The following is a 7427-nucleotide window of genomic DNA, read 5'->3' on the forward strand; positions in this document are numbered from 1 at the left end:
CGGCCTAGGGTTGTAACAAGGCTGTTAACACATGTTTTTGGTCCTATTTCATGATTTAAACACATATTTGAAAGCTAAATGTGTTATACTATGAGCTAGGAAGGATTACATACTAATTTGGAGCTTGAAATAGGTGATTTTGGATCCAAGATTGAGTTTTTAGAGAGAGAATAGTGAAAGAGAGAGAGAGAGAGAGAGAGAGAGAGAGAGAGAGAGAGTGGAAAAGCTTCAAATGAATCCCACTTAACTTTAAACAGGGTGCGGGTTTGAGGCTCGGTGGAATTCTACCCGATACTGACGTTAAACAGGGCTTTTGGTCGTACCCGATTAAGTTGTCGTAACCCGACGCGGTCGAAACTAAAAGTTTTCCAATTAATAATTTGGGGTGTTTTCATGTGTTTCTAATGGTTTTGGACACTCACGAGGTCACTATAAAATTCTTAAATTAAATGACATAATCCAAAATGTTAATGGAAAAACTGAAAGATAGACGAGTTTTGCTGACGGGAATGGGTTATTGTGACAGAAATTTTTTTGGGTTGTCACATTATCCCCCAGCTAGAGCAAATTTCGTCCCGAAATTTAGAATTAAGACACAATCAGGGGTTTGGAAAGTGACATGGTTATTTCTGTTTAATCGAGTCTTCGTGCTCCCAAGTGAACTCGGGTTCTCGCATGGTATTCTAGCGAACCTTCACTTATCAGGATACCACTTTGTGTTGTAGATTTAACCTCTCGATGTATGATTTTGGTCACATAAAGGGATTACTAGGGTTTCATCAGTTAGGTGCTTCCTAAGATTTGAGACGTGGAATACAGGATTGATGCTGCTAAGTCCTGAAGGAAGTCGGAGTTTATAGGCTACAGGACCGATCCTAGTGAGGATCTCGAAAGGTCCTATGCACCTTGGGTTAAGTTTTACACGCTTTCCAAAGCGTATAATGTCTTTCCAGGGCGAGACCTTCAATAGGACACGGTGTCTAACCTAGAATTCTAAGGGTTTTTGTAATCTATTGGTGTACACGTCTGTCTGTCTAGTGAAGCTTTTAGTCGTTTTCGGATTTGGATGATGTTATCAGCGGTTTCGCGAATGATTTAAGTACCAAAGAGGGCACAATTAAGGAATTGTCTCTTGCCTAGATGTGTGTCCTCTACCTCGGTCCATCACAGAAGGGATCTTGTACTTCCAACCGTAGAGGGTTTCGAACGGGGTAGTCTTGATGCAGGTACGGTAACTGTTGTTATACGATGACTTGGTCAAGGGTAAATGGGTGTCCCACGACTTCATGCTTTCAGCATGTCTTCCGAGGTCTGGATAGTTCTCTTGCTCTGTCCGTCTGTCAGAGGATGGTAACATGTACTTGTATCCAGCTTAGTTCCAAGAGCTTTCTGAAGGGACTGACAAAACCTTGAGGTAAACCTGCTATCTCGATCGGAGATAATGGACACAGGTACACTGTGCAGTCGGACTATCTCTTGGATGTAGACTCATGTGAGTCTTTCCATCTTGAACGACTCTTTTATCCGAAGGAAGTGACAAGATTTTGTCAAAGGATCAACAATTATCCAAATGGTAACGTACCCACACGGAGATCTGGGTAACTTGGTGATGAAATCCATGGTAATCATCTCCCATTTCTATTCAGGTATCTCGAGCTACTGGAGCAGACCCGAGGGTTTCTGATACTCAACTTTTACCTTGGCACAAGTCAGACACTTGCCCACGAAGGTTGCGATTTTGGCTTTCATGTTTGGCCACCAGTATTGTTTCTTGATATTCAGGTGCATCTTGTCCGAACCTGGGTGAACAGAGTATCTGGCCTTGCGAGCTTCGTTCAACACGTTCTCTGGTTTTATGGCTTCCAACTGGGCTTCTCGGATGTGTACAGATAAGTGGGAATGGATGGTCATTGTCAATGTGTTCGCCTTGTTACATGAGTTTTCCTTTTGGCTAAGGGCATCTCCTACCACATTGTCCTTACCGGGATGGTAGCGGATTTCGCACTCGTAGTCACTGAACAGCTCTAGCCATCACCGTTATCTCATGTTTAAATCCTTCTGATTAAAAATATGTTGTATGCTTTTATGGTTGGTGAAGATCGTGTACTTGGTTCCGTAGAGATAATGTCTCTAAATCTTGGGTGTGAAGACCACAGTTCCTAACTTCAGGTCGTAAATCGTGTAGTTAACTCTGCGTGTCTCCAGCTTTCTCGAGGCATAAGCGATAAATTTTCCTCTCTGCATAAGTACACAGTCTAGACTCTGATTAGACGCGTCACTGATGACAACGAAATCTTCTATTCCTTCGGGCAGAGACATGATAAGTGTGTTGTACAAGGCTTGCTTCAATGTTTGGAATACTGTATCTTGCTTTTCACTCCAACGAAAGGGTACACCATTCTGTGTCAGAGTGGTCAGGGCTTTTCAAATTCTAGAAAATTTCTGGATGAATCTGCGATAATAGCTGGCGAAACCCAAGAATTGACGGATTTCTGTAGGTGTCTTCGGTGCCGACCAATTCTCTATCGCCTTGCTTTTGTAAGGGTCCGTGTGTATGTCTCCCTGGCTTACTACGTGACCAAGGAAAGTGATTATACAAAAGGGAAAACACTACGAACTTGTAGTGACCATATCGAGTCCTGAATATTGTCTTGGAAACATCATTCTCGTGGAATCAAAGATATGGTACCCTGATCTAAGTTCTATCTTCGAGAAGTAACTCGCTCCTTGAAGTTGATCGAAAAGGTCGTCTATTCGAGGAAGAGGATATCAGTTTCTTTTGGTCAACGTGTTCATCTCGCGGTAGTCTATGCACATCTGAAAGGATCCATCTTTCTTCTTCACAATTAATACTGGGGCTCCCCAGGGTGAGGAACTCGGTCTGATGAACCCTTTGTCGAGCAGTTTATTAAGCAGATTGGATAACTCCTATATTTCTGTTGGAGCTAAGCGATACAGACACTTGGCTACAGGATTAGCTCCATGAATTAGGTCGATGCGAAACTCGACATGATGTTCGGGAGGAATTCCCAGGAGCTCTTTGGGAAAAAGATCAGGAAAGTTGCAGACTTTGGGGATGCTCTCGAGGTCTTTAACTATTTATTTCTCGTTGATTACATGAGCTAGGAATGCATGGAACTCCTTTCACAAGAGGTTTTGAGCTTTGATGCATAAAATGATGTGAAGATTGGAATTAAATTTATTGCTGTAGGTCATGGGAGTCTGTCCAGAGGGTAGATTGAGACGGATGGCTGTAACAAAAGGATATCTGCATGATTCGGACTCCACGAATCTATGCTAATAAGAAAATCAAAGCTCTTGATGGTAATTGGTATTAGTTCAATGGGAAATGAATGATCGTTTAGTGTAAGGGTACAACCTATGAATATATCGTTCGCGTTTTCTTTCTCACTATTAGCCATTTCGACGGTAAATGTTTCAGTTACTAGACGAGGACTATGTTTAAGAATATGTTTGAATGAATGACTAATAAGAACTTCTTTATCACTAGATTCGAAAAGGATACGAGCATAAGAATTGTCGAGAAGAAACGTACCCGCGACGACGGTGGGATCAACGACCGTCTCCTCCTGCTTTATAGCTAGAACTATCTCGTCGTTGCTAGTTGTTGCTGCCTTGGGGCAATTTCTATTGAAATGTCCAACTTCTCCATAACCGTAACAGGCCTGATTAGCACTCGATCAAGAAGCTTGATTGGTTTGTTGAGATGGTTCTCTGCAGTTTCGCACAAGATGGCCCTTCTTGCCATAGTAGATGCATATCTTCTCACGGCTTGGGCTAGGGATACGATGGTAGTAATTGCACCTGTTTCACCAAGGGAGGTTACCAGCATACCTAGTGGTAGGTGCTTGACCTGTAGACACAGCGACAAGTGTAGTAGCAGCTTGGACTGCCACTGTTTTGCTCTTCTTAGAGGATCCTTGTGAACTCTGACCCTTTCAATTTTTCCAGATAGTCTTCTTACTCTCAACACACTCATTATGGTGTCCTTGATCGTCTTCATGGTTTTGAGGATAGATGTTACCTTCTGGTACACTGGACCTGCAAGGTTTCAATAGCGCCATTGCAGCGATCACTGAAGCAGTAACGACTACCTGAAATAGGACAGGATCGAATGGAGAACGAGGTGGTGGCGGAGGGTTGTTGTTCCTGGAGTTGGGTCCTTTCTTTGGAGGCATGACGATCTAAAATAATAAGGAAAAAGAGGATGGTAAGTCCTCTAAATTGAATGATGAGATATGAAACATGAGATATCTCATTATGGCAAACAAAATGTTCCACTAAGCGATAGTACATGAAAGAGTTATCAAAGCAGATAAATTGTCGCTAAGGAATGAACGAATAGCACCACTAGGAATAAATTTCTACAACGTACTCGACTCCGGCTAAACTACTCCCACAGCCACTCCCAAGCACATGTTGGCCGTGTCTCGAATGAATAAAGTTGATCAGGCTATCTTGACCCTAGACACGACTACATAACTATCCAGGTTTAACCGCAGCATACAACACCCATTTACTTATGTTTTGTTCTACTCGTTGTTAAGGATTCTGGTGGTTAGGTATACTTGTATAATTTCTGAAAATACTTATATTTTAAAGTATACTATTAGTTCAGAGCACTTCAGCCGCTTAGTGTTTATAGTCTTATACCATGTGAGGTTTGGTATACTAGTTCACTATAAACAAGGGCTCTGATACCAATCTGCCACACCCCGAAACCGATGGCGAAAACATTTCGGGGTGAAGGACATCATGTAAAGTATCACAACCAATGTACATAGTAATCATAGTAAACACAAAACATTACATAACATAGAATCATTACATTTGTTTGAAAGTAGAAAAGCAAAGTAATACATGTTTTATAGATCCATAAGTTTAAACAAAACTTAAGATGTCAAATCCATCCGCTCCGTCTTCTGCAAAAGGATGCGGGATACCTGTCTAAAGAGAACCTGAGAATACAAGCAGTTTCAAAATCAGCATAAAGCTGGTGAGTTCATAAGCGGTTTGTTTCGGAAAATGAACAAGTTTCCTTTAGTTTTTTTAAAAGTTTTTATCCAAGAAAATCCCATATTTTCTTATATGTAAAGTTTGTTTATCCATTTGTTACACGGTTTGGTTGAAAACAGTTTGTTATCTGGTTACTACATGATCTAGTTAAAAATGCGTTCTGTTGTCCCAGGAAAAACCCTTATTTTCCTTAAAAGTTTGTGGATGGTTATTGGTTCTAAATGTAATGTAAAAGTATATACCATACTTAAAGTGTTTGTGTGAAGTTTCCTGAAGGCCTGGTTATCCTTGAAATATATGTTAGTTTTAACACATATATAAAACTATTATGTGGGAAGAAAACTAATTCTTAAAGTTATTAGCCTACTAATTTCATTATTACCAATAAGTAAATCTTTGTTATCAAAATTGCGAGTTCCATAACCATACGATAGACTATATATAGCAATAAGTAGTCCGTTATCATTTTATGACTTTCGTCACCCATGAACCTTTCGGTTCGACTGTAGCTACAAGCCAGGTGTGGGATTGTTAATCCCATATAGATCTATACACTCAAGTCACACTCTCCAATCCAGGAGATTCTGGTTACGGGGGCGGTCTGTTACACCCCGAAAACCGAAGGCGGAAACATTTCCGGGGTTGACTCCACGTTGAGTATCAAATCCAATGCACATAGTAAGTAAAGTAAAATAACCATTACATTACATAAGAAAGTTTTACATTTGTTTCAAAAGTAAAGTTTGTACAGTTGTGATACATAGTATATATAAACAAAATGAAACGAATCTTCATGTACTCCGTCTTCAAGCAAAAGGATCTTCGGGTACCTGTTCTAACGCTGACCTGAGAACACAAAAGATTTGAAAATCAGCATAAAGCTGGTGAGTTCATAAGCGGTTTTTGTTTGTGAAAATGTTTCGAGTTTCCTTTCTGTTTCTAAAATGTTATGAACACCAAGAAAATCCCGTATTTTCTTAAAAGTTGGTTATTGTTTCACAAGTCAGACACTTGCCCATAAATGTAGCTATCTCAGCTTTCATGTTTGGCCACCAGTATTGTTCCTTGAGATCCAGGTACATCTTGTCCAAACCCGGGTGAACAGAGTATTTGGTTTTGTGTGATTCTTCCATGACTATTTCCTTGAATCCACCGGATTTGGGAATCCAGATTCGATTCATAAAACAGCGAACTCCATCACCTCTGATCTCAAGTTTCTTTTCCATTCCTCTCAAGACTTCACTTGACATGTTCTCGAGTTTGAGGGTTGTTAACTGAGCTTCTCAGATTTACATGGGTAAGTTGGAATGGATGGTCATCGTCTGGTTCTTCACTTTGTGGCCTGCACTATCCTTTCAGGTAAGGGCATCTGCTACCACATTGGCCTTGTCGGGGTGGTAACGGATCTCACACTCATAATCACTGAGTAATTCTACCCATCATCGTTGCCTCATGTTTAAGTCTTTCTAATTAAAGATGTGTTGCAGGCTCTTGTGATCAGTGAAGATGGTGCACTTGGTTCCGTAGAGATAATGTCTCCAAATCTTCAATGCAAAGACTACGGCTCCTAGTTCCAAGTCATGTGTAGTATAGTTGACCTCGTGTGCTTTTAACTGTCTTGAGGCATAGGCAATCACCTTTCCTTTTTGCATAAGCACACAGCCTAAACCTTGATTAGACGCATCGCAGTAGACAACGAAATCCTCTGTCCCTTTAGGCAGAGACAGAACAGGCGCGCTGCATAAGGCTCTCTTTAACGTTTGGAATGTAGTTTCTTGTTTATCACTCCAACAAAAGGGTACACCTTTCTGTGTTAGAGTGGTTAAAGGTTTGGCGATTTTGGAAAAGTTCTGAATGAATCGTCGATAGTAGCCGGCGAGACCCAAGAATTGACGAATTTATGTGGGTGTTTTCGGTGCCGACCAATTCTCTATTGCTTTGATCTTGGAAAGATCTACATGAATACCTTCTTCGCTTACCACGTGACCGAGGAAAGTTAACTTCCGTATCCAGAATTCACATTTGGAAAATTTCGCGTATAGCTTTTCGGATCTAAGGGACTCCAACACTAGCTTCAAGTGTTGCTTGTGGTTTTCTTCGCTTCGGGAGTATACGAGGATGTCGTCAATGAACACGATGAGGAATTTGTCTAAGAAGGGATGGCACACCCGGTTCATCAGGTCCATGAACACAGCCGGTGCATTGGTTAGGCTGAAGGGCATCACTACGAACTCGTAGTGTCCATACCGAGTCCTAAAAGCTGTCTTGGAAACATCATTCTCCTGGACTCGTAACTGATGGTACCCTGACCTAAGGTCTATCTTAGAAAAGTAGCTGGCTCCCTGAAGTTGATCGAAGAGGTCGTCTATTCTTGGAAGAGGATATTGGTT

Source organism: Lactuca saligna, chromosome 4 (assembly GCF_052625555.1).
Source record: "Lactuca saligna cultivar CGN05327 chromosome 4, ASM5262555v1, whole genome shotgun sequence".
Lineage (NCBI taxonomy): Eukaryota > Viridiplantae > Streptophyta > Magnoliopsida > Asterales > Asteraceae > Lactuca > Lactuca saligna.